Here is a 12,730-nt window from a genome sequence, read left to right as displayed (position 1 = left end):
AACTGAATTATCTACATTTCCCAAAGAGAAAAATCATAACTATGCTAAAGGTGGGCAGAAAAGGGTTTGAAGACTCAGAAGATCCAAGTGAAAATATATTTGGCTAAAGTAAGCCTTAGTTATTTTGAATTACATTCTTCCTAAAATAAATAGCAGTTGTCATCATCAGGTAGATTCCCATAAGCTTAGAGAGAAGGAATCAAAATTTTATATTAATTTTATTTTTAACAAATCTGGGAAAATTAAATTAGTTTTGGCCTGAAGCAATTCTACTAAGTTTTGTAAACTGGATGCAACATGAAGTAGTTAAAACACTTTGGATTCAGGGGAATATTTTTCTAATTCTCATGTCTGGTTCACAGAAAATTATAGAATTTCTTTCATCACCCATGAAGAAATATAGCAAACACATTAGTTATGTGCAGTATGCCATCATGCCTCAGTGTTTATGTTAAGGAGGAGGAATTTAGTCTCTAGTCCTACTGACTGCTGAGATTGTTAAGGTAGTATCTGTTGTAATAAAAGCAATCCAACAGCACCCTGCAGAGCAGATTTTTGTACATTGCATAGTGACATTTGCAGTAATTGATTGAGTTAAAAAGTAGAATATTTCCATCTAGCCCAACTTTATTCTGGAAGTGAATAATCTTTCACTTCAGAATATATAATATTGCACATTTTTTCACACTCTGTGGTAAATAGGTTTTATGCGCTTGTAGAAAAGCACGATTTTGCTGAAATAGAAGTGTATCTCAAATCCAGGAACTGAGAGATGATCAACATTGCCTTGTTTTCATTGCAGTTAATTTGTATTATTGGTAGTGGTGTTCCTAGACTGAAAGTCTGGGTCTGAACATTTCAAAATTCAAAGCAGATCTGTATTTGATATTCATAGACTGATTTCTGTCACTACTTTGGTGTTCAGCCCCTTCAAACTAGCAAACACAAACTTCAGAAATAAGGCAACATTTAGTCATGCATCATTTATTTACTGGACAGCAGCAGCCAGATGTAGTGATACTTTCTATTATTTTCCCTTTGTATTTAATTCTTGGGGATACATCTTTTGACAAGCATGTACTAAAAAGAATGCACAAACCCGGGATCATAAGTGAGACAGTGGCAACTATGAAGTGCAAATAGAGAATAGTTATTCTAGCCTCTGTCTCCCTTAAGCTACAAGAAGATCATAAAACAAGAGGTAGAGATTTTCCATTCTTCTTCCCAGAAACTAAGGGAGAAGGGAAAGAAGAGTGATATGCTACCAGAATTATTACATTATCACATATTGTATTACTGTAATCTTGTTGTAAAACATTCATTATAATACTGTACCAGCACTCGAAGTAATATGCTGCAAACCAAACCAGAACCCTATACAGTGATTATTTTGTTCTTTTCCATTGCATCATGTGAATGCTTTCAGAGGGCAAGATTTTTTCTACAATAGTTATTAAAGGGAAAGTGATTCTTAGATGTCAAGAAGAGGAAAGGCAGAGTTCAGAGCTGTCCATTGCAATCATAGGATCCTAACAACAGCTGCTGGCTGGCTCAGGTGTCTGTGCAAACAGATTAAACTTTAGGTTTAGGTTAACATTGATGTTAAAAATGCAAACTATTTATAAATTCATTAGTGAAGCAAACATTTATTGTACCACAAGCATCTTTGATATTTATAAGCTGTGTATTAATATAAACTAAAATGAATGCAATATTACTTCCAAAAAAAACTATTTTGGTATTTAAGTAAATGAATGTAAGCACAATACTTATAAAAGGTGTATGAGCCTATGGATCTATTTAATGTAAGTAGAAGGAGTGTGAAAGTGTACCTTTGATTCAATAATATATAAGTCAATAGTCCAGAAAAATCAGTTATTTGAAACTTACTGCTATTTTAAATTTCTTGATAATTATGAAAAGTTGAAAGGCAAAAGAGCAATACTTAGTTTCATAAAATAGTGCAAATTTTAAAGGCAAGAATCAGAAAGATATTTTTCAATTTACAGACCAAATGGGAATGCAAAATACTGCTTAGTGAAATGATTTCACAATAACTGTTTCTCTGTCTCAGGTGGCCCATCTTAATAAGTGAAAACTGTTCATATGTTTACATGCTGAAACTGCCTTTTCACCAGTTAAGGAGACATATATTACATTTTTGAAAAAGGTCAAGAGTTCTATTCCAAAAGTTGGTTGGACTCTTAATAGTCCAGTGAAACTCTCTGCAACGTAAACTCCCACCTGATTAAGTCACTTGAAAGAAATTGACCTAAGTGTCTAAGTCATTAAGGCAGTTTTTATTTTTATGTTTTCATTATAGTCCTGGTCCTTAATCTCATACCAAAGCATGTTCAAATCTGAGTTAACATTAGTGCTTGGCTAATGTTTACACAAAAAGAGGACAAAGGAGGAGGAAGTAGACAAAACAATTGTACTATCTCAGAAAATGACTCTTGTCTTTATAAAAAGCCCAGAGTTACACATTTATCATTTTGCTTTCTATGGGTTTTTAATGGCTACTGCAGTTAGAGACTAAACCACCAAGAAAATGGTAGGACAAAATAAGTAATATTTTTAATTCTTTCCTTCTTTCCATTTTTTTGAACAGAAAACAAGCACTTCAGATTTTTAAACTGAACTGCGTATAGAAGGGAGACATATTGTTAATCTTATTACAGCTTTTTTCATCCAAACCATTTGCAATTTAAACTTTATGTATTGAAAAAATATTTTCTCTCTGAAATGCTGCCAGGTCTGGAGTAAATGCTACAATATGAATTTTACAATATGAATACCAAAAGTTTTGAAATAAAATGGGAAAATCATATTTATTTGAAACTCTGGAAATAATTTATGGCAGGCTAAAATTGGAATGCAGCATTTTGGTTAATGGGGATACTGATGGCTGGAGAGGCAGGGAATCTTACCTGTCAAACAATTAAAGCCTTGTCAGTGGCTGTACTGAGACTAGTAATAGATTAGAATCACATAGTTCATGTCTGATCCTAACTTTCTCAAAACCTTCTTGTCAGGGCTTGCTTTCAAAAATTTATAGGGAATTTTAGAACTGGAACCTAATTTATTCTAAGTTTAGATTGTTTATAACTGTGGTATTATTTCAGGTGAGATTAATCTTGTTTTCATTGTTAGTATACAAACAAATGAAACCGTTACTGTCAACCGTCTTACATAAGCCTGGTGACAAATTCTGCTTCTGACAATAAAGTCCTTTTTAGTTGTCAAGTAATGGTAGAAAAGTAGGATATTAGAATTAGGTCTTCACTACTGCAAAATGCCTACATGGGAAAGAAATGTACAAGTACTGCTAACCTGTCATAAATTAGTTATTTGGTTAACTCCGTTTGCACCTGTGTAAATGAAAGAAAGTCAGTGCTTTCCATTATCATTTAATCTCTATCCATATACAATTATCAAAATACAGTAGAGTTATGCCTGTAAAACGCAAATGGCTGAAACTTTTTTGGCCATAGGCATCCTAGCTTTCCTTGAAACAGGTTATTTCTTGTAAGGAAGAATATTTGCTGCCACCTTCTGGACTTTTATATTTACACAGCTTAGAGGAAGGTCTTAGAAGATGAAGCCTTGTGAATGAACATTTGAAAAACAAGTGCAAAGCTGGTCCTAGTTTCTGACCTTGCTATTTTGTATGAACATTGAAAGGGTTTTAACTTGATATAAAGTAAAGGCTAATGATATTTTTTTCTAAAATCAAAGAAAATAAATATTAATTGTAATACTTGAAGGTGGTGGCACTATTGTTGCTGAACAAATCCAAACAAAGATAAATTATCCAGTTCCTTATAATTTTCTTATCAAATCTTTCAAACTGAAATTTTCAGTCATATTAGTTGTTTGGTTTTTCCTCGTTTACTTCATCCCGAATGATCCAACCATTTCAGATGCATTTCAACCAAATGAACCTATATAGTTCAACCGTTTCAAAGAGTGACAGTAGAGAAGAAGACATGTCAATAACAAAAATTTCTAGCATCCTTTTCCTTGAAAAGTGGTACCACTACATTCTTTAGAACTGGTTTGAGACTAATCTTTGTATCTGAAATGTCTCATATTTCCATGCAAAGTTGCCTATGTATATTCAAGCTGAGAGCCTTATATAGATATGCTCAGTAGGAGCACCTTATTTTTTACAGCTAGTTCCTGAGAACCCTGCTAGCTGCGGTACTATTTTGTTAGGCAGGAGGATTTTATTCATTATTACAGGTCCAAACCTGCTGTAGGCTGTGGTGTCTTTGGACACCACACAGAAGAACAAGGAGACTGTCCTCATGTTTTTTCTGCCTGTGTACCCACACAGGCTGGAGAAGTCACTGGGGTGTTCCACAGCTCCTGCACTGGCTGCACAGCTGGATTTTCATTCACAAAACAGTAGTGCATGCAGGGATATGGTGCATACCCATATCTCTTCCCACCATTGGGTCCAGGTCTGAGGCTGCACGCTCATTGATCAAGACTGAGATGCACTGCAGTGCACAGCTGCCCCTTGACAGAGCCCAAGACCTCATGTCTGTCTGGGCCCAAGCAGCCTCAAAGAGGAGAATGTCTGATTTGAATACAGGGGGGCAAGAAGCAGGCTTTCAACAGGGTAGAAGAAATGGACAAGGGAAGAACAAAGAAGAGACTGGACAAGGCAAAACTAGGAGCTGGTAACACTTGATACAGAAAGAAAATCTGTATTGCGCACTCGGTTGGAGAGCGGTGAGGCTAGGACCTGATGGCCAAGGTTCCTGAGCTTGGATGAGAAGCTTAAAGAGTGGAAAATTGACCTCTGTAGCTCACAATGAGGCTACAATGAGGAAACCATGGAAAGAAAGAGATTAAGAAATGGGGCAAGGAAAGTACATTTGGGGAAAAGAACCTGTGTCACCTACTGTATATTTTCCTCTAGAGTTTCAGAGAAATTTCTTCTCCAAAGGGATGGAGTTTGTCCTTCCTTGGTCTCTCTGCTGTCAGAAAAGACAGTGAAGCCCCTGTGTTGTCCTCCCAGTGCTGTTTCACAGGCGGGTTGTCAACAACTTTGCTGCCAGTCACTGTAACGGCATGATGGCGGTTGTCTATGGTGATTCAAGCCATGCTGGAGGAACCTGGTGGTTATGGTATGCTGTATGATAGTATTCCAGGGTTTGATTTGTTTTTCTTAGAAAACCCTTGGGTCTTACACACACAACTCAAGCTTGAAGCAGTGCTAGTGAAGTTGGAAGGTCAAGTATTCAAAAACTATGAAATGCAAGCATCACTGCCCAGTGCATATGCATCTTGATTAAATTTCAGGACTTCTGCCACATCCAGTGCCGTTTCAGGGCTTCATTTAGGAAATACTAGGACTATATAGCAAAGGAGTATATTGTGCAAAAGGTGCTTTCAGGGGTTGGATTTCATAGCTGGTCTCTGAGGATTCCCTTTCTGGGCTTCCACCTGGAGACCTGCGATCTGTTAACACTCACAGACTGATGTTAAGGATCACATGCTTTGATACAGTAACTAATTCATATGTTACTGGACTCTGAAGATGCTAAGTGTCTTGAACTGGACACCCAAGGCTACTGAGTGTCCCAGTATCAGTGCCGCAGGCTTCATGCATTATTTACTCATTTGTAGAATGCAACAGTGTGAAAATGAACTATGGCTTCTGAATGACTTGGATACTAACAAAAAAAAATCTATGAGGAAATAATTCTGCCTGAAGAGCACACTTTGAAGAGTGTACATTAAGTAAGGAATGGTGCTAAGCATGGAACAATGTCAAAACAAAACAGTAGAGAGCTATTCCTCAGATGAGCAGTACCATTCTGTGCCCTGAATTGAGTCTGGAGTCCTACAGAAAAAAAATAGCAAGCGATGACATGATTACAGATGTTTTGGGCACACAAACGCCCAAGGGAGTTGGATTAAGCTGATGCAGGCAACATTAATTCCAAGTGCCTCATTCTGTAATCCAGACAGTAGTGTTTAACGTTGTTTTTTCATGATTGTATATACATAGTACTTGTTTCAGTACTGTTCCTGTAGTAGTACTAAGTCCGTCAAGTTTCTCTACCAAAATACCTCTCTGAAAGTAATCTTAGGATGAGAAAAGTTCATAATTTTGTATATTTGAAATGTTCACAGGTGTGCAACAGAGTACAGTGCAGGTACAGATTTACGTCACCATAAAAAGTTATGTTGCTGCCTCTCATTTTGTGTAATCTTTTCAATTTTTAATGGAATGCCATAATGAATTTTTTTTTCTCATTTGTCACACCTCTGCACTTTCTGACATCAGCCAAACAAGCCCAAGGAAGTATGTGGAAACCTTTTCTGTAGAAACTTATAGCCCAGTTTGGTTTGTAAAAGATATTCAGGTAGCATGGCTAGGACTAGCAGAAATATCTGTATATATCTAAAACTGTTTACTTAACCAAAAAAAAAATTAAAACTGCAGGCAAACTTTGAGGTTTTCTTGTCACCTGCCTAGGTTCCACTTTTAAGTTACAGGCCTGATGTGGGAAAAATTACCAAGACTCTAGTGAGAAAACTAAGTGCACCCAGATCCCATGCTTTGCTTTTGTTCATAGTATAAAGCTGTGTATCAATAACAACCTGCACAGTGAGACTATAAGAAGTAGTATTCTCACAGATCAAAGAAAAAATCACTAGCAGTTATTGACATTTTTGGGGGGGGAAAAAAAAAAAGTTTTTTTTTTCCCGAAAACTTTCTTTAAAAAATTGAAAATATTTGCCCATAGGTCATTACTGTATGGAAACTTTTGCTTCTAATATGAATGTACTGAATTTGCTTTGCACTCAGTTAAAGCTCATACTGAAATCTATGAGTGTTGTGCTCCATGTCACCCTTTGTAATCCAACTTCTGTTACAGTGATTGGAAGTGTATTTTATTTCTGTAATGTTTCTCCTTTTTTTCTGTTTGTTGTGCATTTCTTTAATCAGTTAAAATCTATTGTTTCAGATACAGATGGGAACATCAAGAGAAACATGCCATCTGTTCAACAGTTTAGTCTTTACACCTATTTAGAAATGACCTGCTTACTTTCATAGCATCTTATCTTTCAATTGCCTGGAATTATGAGGGGACTGTTTTAAGATGTCTTAAAGACATACAAAAGAATCAAGGATTCTTGTTTGAATACACTATTGTTATATTAATTACCCCACACAGTAAGCCTTCATCCAGATAGTCAATCTGTAAACATGGTTCAGTAAGTTATTTTTCTCAGCTGAGTTTCCTCAGCCTAAGTGCAGTTATTATAACATTATACCAAATAAATTTGTGCAGGTTTCACATGCACTGAAATTAAAAACAGTTTGTCAAGATCATTACAAACAGGAATAGATTTTTTTCCTTTGAGAACTGCAGAGGGTAACAGAATACTTTATTAGCATGCTGTATAAAGTCTTTGCCTGCCTTATTCAAGCAAGCAAATGTTAAAACCATGGAAATAGCATCATATAGTTACTCCTAGCTTGTAAAGGAAGAGTTCAAGTCTGCTTCTGTAGAGATGCTTCCAGCAGAGCATTTCACTGAGCTTCAGGATTTTTCCTACTTTTTGAATCATTTGATAAAAAAAATGAAAGTGCTTCCGCTAGTAAGCAACCGGTCTGACAAGCACTTGACAAACATAACTCTTGAGTAATTCCACCTTTTCCTGTATATAATCACATGCAAAGGTAATGTTTACTATAAAGTAAGAACAGTCATTGTTATGGGTACTCTGAAGTTGTGACAGTGGCACCAAGTGTGCTATGAAATTATCAGGCTCGCATATTTTCCCAATAAATCTGCCAGCAGTGAGTAATTCAGAGCCTCTGAATCCACAGGTTTTTGAAGATCTTGTCAAGTTTCTTCTTAGTGTAACAATTCTATTTCAAGCTGAGTACACTCCTTATAGAATAACATTATGCCAAGCTGTGTAAATAAGATTTGCACTTGCCATGCTGAACCGCCAAAGTGGTCAGTGGAATCCTGGGTGTTTGACTTCAGACAAGGAAAGTTGTGTCATGTTTTGGCAAAAAGGCAAGATTCGAAAAGTGGATCTTTTTAGAACCAATCGGGTTTTTTTATTCTTAAAGCTATGAAATCTGGAAAAGGATCCTGGAAAAACAGAGGAGAAAGATTTTGCAAATTGTTAGTTGTGAAGAGTGCTGTCATTTCACTGGTATTTCCCTACCTCATAGTGTACAGAGGATTCCCTGCAGAGATGCTGGAGCAACAGAGCGTGATTGTAAGGCTGGTCCTTTGTTGAGGTGTCATCCTGGATACTTGATAAACAGTGCTGCTCCCAGATCACATCATCTGGTGTCAAGTTCTCTTTATAATTGCTTATAATCTTTTATCAGAGTTCACCTTAGCACTTTTGAAAACTCTTGTGTATAGGAGCTATCTAGGATAATATGTTTGTAGATCTGTAATCTCTCAGTAAAATAGTCTATTGATAAGGCCTGCTTTTTTCTTTTTGCTGGGTATTAGCATTTTGGTTCTTTCACAATATCTTTTTGTAAATAGTAGAGGAAAAAAATCATGCCTGGTGATGTGAGCACTCTGTCATCCAAGAATAATCTAGAAAATTTCAACAAAAGGCTGGAAATAGTGAGCCATCTCTGTGCAGAATAATTAAACCCTTCTTGCTGATTGATTTCTTCTCTTGTACCTTTAGTATTTCATGATCCTCTGATGGGTATTTACCCTCTGCAGTCTGCTCTTTTCATGGAGTTTTCTCCCCACTGCTTGGCTCCCTCTAATCCTAGTAGTTTTTCCTTTCAAAATTGCTACTCTGCCACGAATTTTCCAATTCGTGGAGGGGTGAACCACACCCCTCACTTCCTATTTTTTGGAGCCTGCTGATACCTCAACCTCTTAGTATTTCTGTATTTCACATAGAAATTTGTGTGAATTATGAACATTCATTTTAGCGTGAATAATAACAGTACTCTGCCAAAAAGAAAATAAACTGATTGACACATGATTGGTGTGGTGACAGCAAAATGGGTCACTGCAGTCTAAGGGCTGATTTTGTGTCTTGACTCTTGAATGCCTCATATAAAATAAAATTAGGTATACAAAATAAAATAAATAAATAAACCTAGGTATATAAAATCAGGGTCAGTGCAAGAAGACTTAAGACAAAAATTAACTGAAACCTCCTTTTGGTGACTGATCTCAAAATGGCATTGGCTTGATCTCAAAGTGAATTGTCAGTGTGTTTAGAAGTGGGCATTCCCTCCTGCAAGCCTTGATATGAGTGTATTATAAAGTCCCATGCTATCGGCCAGGTGCTTTTGGAACCATGCATCTTATTGTCACTGGATATTTTCACATATCTTAGGACACTAGCAAAATTATTTCTTCCATAAGAGAACAGAAAGCAAAAGAATGAGGCTTACTTGTAAGAGATGGTAATGCTTACTCTGTAAATGTCCCTACAGAAAAAAATCATTGCAATATCTTTCTGTTTATTTCATAATATGTTATCTTTTGCTGAGCAGGAACATGGTAAGAGTGGTTCCCCTCTTACCAGAGAAGGGGGGGAAGTTAAGCAGTTCTTTGTTCAAGAACTAAATTTTGTCTTTTATTTTTGCAACAGAAATTTTAACTTTTTGTCTGAAAGCTACTCATGTCCAAAACAAAACTTCTCAATTCAGGTTTTATAACAATAGGTTTATAACTGAATCAGTCACTGAAAGTATATAAACTCTTGATTGGGGTAGCTCTTTTCATGAAAAGGCTGTGTAGAATGTGAGATCCAAACTGGTGCACTGTAAAACCTCCAGTATATGCTATAATTAAATGTGCTAAACCCAACATAAACCACTTAAATTCCTCTTCTATTGTGAACATACTGGAAGTATTGTTATTCAAGGTGGCCTAAAATTCATTGTTAAATATCCTTACATAGTAAACAAAACAGTTACATCTTGGTAGCCTTGTCATATTAAAATAATTCTAATAGCTTTTTCAGAAAACCACTTACAAAAGCTCACTGCCCTTTCAAAGTGAAATTTTGTGTGGCTCCTCTCTACACAAAGCATTTGTTTTCTTGACATTTCAGGTATGTTTGACATCATCATTAGCTTTTAATTTGGACCCATAACAATGAACAGCTCAACTTTCCTCTAAATATCTGCTTCACAAGAGATTACATTTTGGATAAAACTGTTACTTTAAGTAGGATAGTCTTCTGAAATATTAATAAGAATTACAGACTTACCTGATTAGTAAAAAGAGTCTTGAAGCCAAGTTGGGTCCAAGCACTATGCATGTAGAATGATGTATATATATGAAATTGAATTCAGAGCTGGACTTTGCATGGGATTTTCAAAAGATCTTAGCTGAGTTAAGAGGCCTAGTGTTGCTTTTAACTCTTATGGGTGCTTTAAAAAATCCGTCTGTCGTTTCTATAGGCCGTATGAAATACTTGTATTTGAACAGCAGCGAAAAATCCAAATGTGATCAAAACACAAATTTTCAGTATAGATGTACTTCCTTTTCTTTTGGACAAAGTAAAGAGGAGATAGGCTAATAGCTGTATTTTATATTGCTATCACAGCTGACTTTTTGCTTATTGCTGTAAAAATGCATATGATTTAGTTGGCTTCCTAAGTGAACTTTTGGGTTGTGCTGAAAATGAAAGTAATAGCAAAATTATTTTAAAGATGACAATTGTGCGTTTCAGGTGAATTTAGTTCTAGACAGATGACTCAGGAAACTGAAATGTTCTGTTTCAGTCCACAGCTCTCTTCTAGCTCCTATTAACTCGACTTGTGTCTTTCTGGAGAGCTGATTTCCTTTGCATGAGAATATATCCCAGCTTTACCTCTTGTTTCTTCTGCTGATAATTAGAATAATAATAATGCTTATTATTTCGTATTTGGAAACTGGTATGCCATATAGGCATATATATGCTAGAAGTTAGATTTCAATAATTGCCATATTTCGCACAGGATACTCAGTAGGTGGTGATGAATTCCAAAAGTTACTGACCTGAGCCTCATATGAACTAATGGCCATGCTATGTAAGCTGCTGTATCTTGTTAGTAGCCACATGCATCAACATCAGCACTTGTGGTGGAAGTACAAAACTGCTAAAAATCTCCTTATTAAGGAAATATTCTTGGGGTGGTAGGGTGAACAAGTACAGAAGTGTGATTATAATTTACAGATGTATTTTACAGGAGGAGACTGTAAGTAAAAATATGTAAGACAATATAAGGCTGATTGGATTTCTACATATCTCTTTAGCAGCACTACTTATCTTTGGTAGGATATCTTTATTCCAAGTAGATACCAGTATCTTAAACTTCTACCTAAAATAGTGTATGTAACTTCAGATAAAACTTTTACTAGAGGGGAAGAAAGAAGGGAGGAAAGGGAAGGGGAAAGGGAAGGGAAGAAGAAGGGGAAGGAAAGAGGAAGGAGAATTCATATTAACAGGATAGCATAGAAAATATATTTCCCATAAACTATGCTGTCAGTCTGTACATGTAAGTGAAACAAAAAAATAGCAACCAAGCCCAAGAAAAAAAACCCAAACAGGCAGAGGGGACAGGGATAAGTTTAATGACAGAAGAAAAATACAGATATTGACGGTGGAAAACAGATAGAAGGGAGATCTCTAAAGGATTAAAATATTGCTACTTTCTATTTCCAGCTATATGAAGTGTAATTATTTCTTGAGTTTTCCAAACTATTTTTTTCTTTTTTTTCAAAATTTCCCATCATTCTCCTGAATTTTAAGAGGGAGTTGGATCACTTCATCATTTTCTTCTAATGCAGTCAGTATCCCAATCCAAAAGTTAAAGGTGAGAGTAGGATTTTGGAGGCCCAAAATTCAAAGGAGTGATTTTTATTGGCTTGATTAGACTTCAATTCCAGTCTGCTTTCTGCATATACAACTAAATGCATTCTTCTCAACTTTGATTGGAGTTTGAGTTACCATCAGGGGACCAAACTAAGGAGATTTTGTTCATACTGGGGAATGTTTTCATCAAGATAGATAGTTCTACTAAAATCCCTATGATATAAAAGATCCATAGTCTGGTTTGCAGCTAGCTGAATGGTAGTTTAAACAAATATATCAACAGATTCTGCCACCTTTATTCACAGACTGATGCTTTAATCTTTATCTTAACACTTGGGATGGATTTTGATACCCGTAGTTGTGTGAAACAACACCTTGTTTCAGACCTAGCACCACTGATGTTACAGGACTGCTTACTGAAAAACATGCTAAACTATTCAAATATAGCTCGTTAATTTCAGTAAGACTGTGTATTCACTGCAGTATTACACGGTTGGTTTCAAGGCCACAGACTCTTGAGAATTTTCCACAGTAGCAGTATTTAAATCCTTAGTCCCCAATATGTCAAGTAAAAGGTGAAAGTATAAGACCAGAGTAAAAAGATTTAAAGTGGGAAGAAGCACTGTAAACCCCCAAGTGAAAATAATAAAATGTGTATGAGAGACCAATAGGAAGACATGGTCATATTTATGATTTACTGTTAAGTGCTAATTTCTGTGGCATATACTACTCTGGTTGCAAGAATCAGTACTCTTGAATATATGTATCCCTTCAGTTCTCAGTCACTGTGCTTTCACATGAAACTATGGCATTACATTGCGGCTGCAAAACCCAGCTCACCTCTCTGTTCAGTAATTTTGATTTACTGGCTTCTATCTTACTTGCTGGATTCAAG

The 12,730-nt window shown here is 36.0% G+C and overlaps 1 protein-coding gene and 1 long non-coding RNA gene across 3 annotated transcripts in view; one reads left to right on the top strand and one right to left on the bottom strand.

The window, feature by feature from the left end:
• The window catches only part of SYNPO2 (synaptopodin 2), a 96,408-nt gene that overhangs the window by 8,145 nt on the left and 75,533 nt on the right, over window positions 1–12,730 (bottom strand). The gene's annotated exons all lie outside the window — the stretch shown is intronic.
• LOC141942946 (uncharacterized) overlaps window positions 1–12,730 on the top strand; it is an 80,560-nt gene that overhangs the window by 35,955 nt on the left and 31,875 nt on the right. The gene's annotated exons all lie outside the window — the stretch shown is intronic.

This window comes from Strix uralensis, chromosome 4 (genome assembly GCF_047716275.1).
Source record: "Strix uralensis isolate ZFMK-TIS-50842 chromosome 4, bStrUra1, whole genome shotgun sequence".
Lineage (NCBI taxonomy): Eukaryota > Metazoa > Chordata > Aves > Strigiformes > Strigidae > Strix > Strix uralensis.
This window is presented reverse-complemented; position numbering and strand designations above follow the sequence as displayed.